The sequence below is a fragment of the Galeopterus variegatus genome, unplaced genomic scaffold, assembly GCF_000696425.1.
Source record: "Galeopterus variegatus unplaced genomic scaffold, G_variegatus-3.0.2 Scaffold729, whole genome shotgun sequence".
Classification (NCBI taxonomy): domain Eukaryota; kingdom Metazoa; phylum Chordata; class Mammalia; order Dermoptera; family Cynocephalidae; genus Galeopterus; species Galeopterus variegatus.
In genome coordinates, this window is record NW_007726840.1 from 1 (window position 1) to 4,084 (window position 4,084).

Genomic DNA, 4,084 nt, shown 5'->3' on the forward strand with positions numbered 1-4,084 from the left:
CACAGGCTCTCTCTGTCCTCTGGCACGCTCACTCCAGACCCGTCGCCATCTTGCTCCCCTCATGGGAAGTTTTGTACTATCTTTTAATTCTATTTTTCCATGAACTTTTAAAAGTTCCCTTGTACTCAGTTAACTATTAAAAGAAAAGTATTTTCAGGCTGTAGAACCTGATTTTCTGTTGTATACTACAGACTCACCTAAAACAAAGTGACTGAGAAAGACTGAACATGAAAAACCAAAAGCAGACAAAACAAAAGGAGGGGTTTCAGTCTTCTATCAGCTGGAATTAGAGTAAGAAAGCATTAAACAGGACAAAGAAGAATTCTTTACAGTGCCAAGAGTACAAGTGGCATTGAAGATAGAGCATCCATGCACCAAATAACCCAGCAACAAATAATTATAGAACAGGAGACTTTAGTTCACTTCTCTCAGCCATTGAAAGATCAAGAGGACAAAAAATAAAGATATAGAAGGGCCAAATAACATAATGAACATTTACAAATACTGGCATCCAGTAGGCTACAAAGAAAGCCTCAATAATTTTTTTAAAAAGTAGAATAAACATATAAATAATAGTTTCAGATACAATGTAATAAAATTATAAATAATAAAATAATTTAAAATAATAAAATAATTTGAAAGGGTCCATTCACCTAGAAATTTAAAACAAAAATACCTCTTATTTCTTAACTCTTTAGTTAGAGAGGAAATAAAACCCATAATTGAAGAATCTTAAAACACCATGATAATAGCAATTCTGCATGTCAAAATCTAGGGGTTTCAAGTAAAGTAATAAGTATCCATATTAGCCTTAAATATCACTAAACGGAGAAAAAGAAGAAGAAATTAAGCATTTGATTTTAAAAGTAAAGGAATTACTGAAGGAAATAAACTAAAGGAAAACAAAAGTAATTAATATGTGGTCTGGCCAGTTAGCTCACTTGGTTAGAGCGCAGTGCTGATAACACCAAGGTTAAGGGTTTGGATCCCTTACCAGCCAGCCACCAAAATTTTTTTAAAAAATGATAACTCAGGGCTGGACAGTTAGCTCAGCTGGTTAGAGTGTGGTGCTAATAACACCAAGGTCCAAGGTTCAACCCCTGTACTAGCTGGCTGCGAAAAAAAAAAAAGTAATTAATATGGATAAAGCAGAAGTCAATGAGTTATAAAACAGAAAAAATAATAGGCTAATAATTCCAAAAGATGGCTCTTTTGATGATGGCAGGAGGTGAAGGCAACAAAAATAAAATAGGTAGGGCCGGCCCGGTGGCACACTGGAGAGTGCGCCGCTTGGGAGCGCGGCGGCGCTCCCGCAGAGGGTTCGGATCCCATGTGGCGACCGGTTCCCACTCACTGGCTGAGCGCGGTGCGGGCGCAACACCGAGTGTTGCGATCCCGTTGCTGGTCTCCGGTACGGGCGTGACACCAAGGGTTGCGATCCCATTACCGGTCAGTAAAAAAAACAAAAAAGGAAAAAAAATAAAAAATAAAAAATAAAAAATAAAAAAATAGGTAAACCTCTAGTTAACACAATCCAGAAAAATTAAGTTCAAGGATATAAAATAAGAAATGATAAGGAAAAAATTAACCAAAGAAAAAGAAAAAAATTAAAAGAATCACAAAGGTCTACTTTGTTCACCTCTATATAATTAAAATTGAAATCTGGATGAAAAGGATAGTTTTCCAGGAAAATGCCATGTACCATATTATGAGAAAAAAAATGAACAATTTCCCTTAAAAGTGTTTCTCGAAATTTAATGTACTTTATGATCACCTGTGGATCTTGATAAAATTCAGATTCTGGTTCTACAATTTGGCTCAAGATGCTGAATTGGGAATCCAATAATGTAACTTATCATATTAATAGATCTGAGGAAAAAAGAAACATAATTCATTTTAGATGCTAAAAAGGCATTTGAGAAAATTCAACATCCATTCTTGATGAAATACACACACACATTTAATAAATAAGAATACATGGATACTCAGTAAAATAGAAATAGATACTTACCTCCTTTATATGATAAAATATATCTAAGCATATCATACTTATTAGGAAACAAAGGCATTCCCACTAAAGGAGCAAGATGAAAATGTCCATTATCACCACTATAATTTAACATAGAAATGGATATTTGAAATAATACTGGAAGAGGCCGGCCCGTGGCTCACTCGGTAGAGTGCGGTACTGATAACACCAAGGCCACGGGTTCGGATCCTATATAGGGATGGCCAGTTTGCTCACTGGCTGAGCGTGGTGCTAACAACACCAGGCCAAGGGTTGAGATTCCCTTCCCGGTCATCCTTTAAAAAAAAAAAGAAAGAAAGAAATAATACGGGAAGTACTAGCCAATATGGCAAAAAAAAAAAAAAAAGGGGAAAAAAAAAAAAAAAAAGGGGAAAAAAAAAAAAAAAAAGGGGAAAAAAAAAAAAAAAAAGGGGAAAAAAAAAAAAAAAAATACTGGAAGTACTAGCCAATATGGCAAAAAAAAAAAAAAAAGAGGGAAAGAGACATAAAAATTGAACAGGTGAAGGTAAAATTATCAGTATCATACATATGATATGATTCTATATCTAAAAAACCTAAAATCAGTAAGGTGGTAAGGCACAAAATTAGCATGCATTAAATCAATAACTTTCTCGTATTCAAAACATCATCAATTAGAAAATATAATGAAAGAAAAGTTTCCATTTACAATCACAAAATTAAGATTATATATCTAGGAATAAGCTTAACAAGAGGTGTGCGAGACCTATATGAAAAACACTTACACTCACTACTGAAGGACACAAAAAGTCCTTGAACAAATAGAAAGGTATACCATGATTTTGGATAGGAAGGTTCATCATAACACATCTATTATCCCAAGGTTGACTCATAAGTGCAATGCTATCACAATAAAAGTACCAAAAACTGGGGGCCGGCCCGGTGGCACACTGCTACAGTGCGCCGCTTGGGAGCGCGGCGTCGGGGGGTTCGGATCCCACATACAGACCGGCTGGCCGCTCACTGGCTGAGCGAGGTGCAGGCGCAACACCGAGGGTTGCGATCCCATTGCCGGTCCCAGTCCGGTACGGGCGCGACACTGAGGGTTGCGATCCGTTGCCGGTCACGAAAAAAGACAAAAAGGGGGAAAAAAAAAAAAAGTACCAAAAACTTTTTAACCAGGCAAGCTAATTTAAAATTGATAATATGAAAATTAAACAAGCAAAAATATCCAGGAAATCTCTGGAGGAGAAGAGCAATGAGAGGGGACTGTTTCTATCAGATATTAAACCATATTATACAGTCTCAATAATTAAAACATTGTGGCACTGGTAGATGGATTAATGGAACAAACTAGAAAGCCCAGAAATAGATCCAAATCCATTCGGGAATTTAGTATAGGATAAAGTTAATGTGGCAAATTATATTTTCTAAAAATGGCTACAAAGATATCTCTCATCCCATATGATCTTCTAGAACCTTGCCACTCCCTTGAACCTGAGAAGGCCTTTGTGACTGTCTCAATTCTTAAATTACAATGGGAGAAATGCTATTTGACTTTTAACGCTAGGTCATAAAAGGCAATTGAGTTTTCACCTGGCTTTCTGTATATATGGGACAATTGCCCTCAGAACCCAGCCACCATGCTGTAGGGAAGCCCAGGGCACATGGAGAGGCCTGTGTGGAGATAAATCAAGCTCCCAAATCTCAGCCCCAGCTGAGCTCTTAACTGACAGCCAGCACCAACTTGCCAGCCATGTTAGTGAGTAGTCTCGGAAGCAGATCCTACAGCCTCAGCGGAACCTCACGTGCTGAACTGAGCATACACAGGTCTTCGCTATCGACCCCTACTCAAATTGCAGATTCAGGGCCGGCCCGTGGCTCACTCGGGAGAGTGCGGTGCTGATAACACCAAGGCCACGGGTTCGGATCCCATATAGGGATGGCCAGTTCGCTCACTGGCTGAGCGTGGTGCTGACAACACCAAGTCAAGGGTTAAGATCCCCTTACCGGTCATCTTTTAAAAAAAAAAAAAAAAAAAAATTGCAGATTCATTTGTGAAACAATTGTTTTTGCTTTAAGCCACTATCTTTAGGG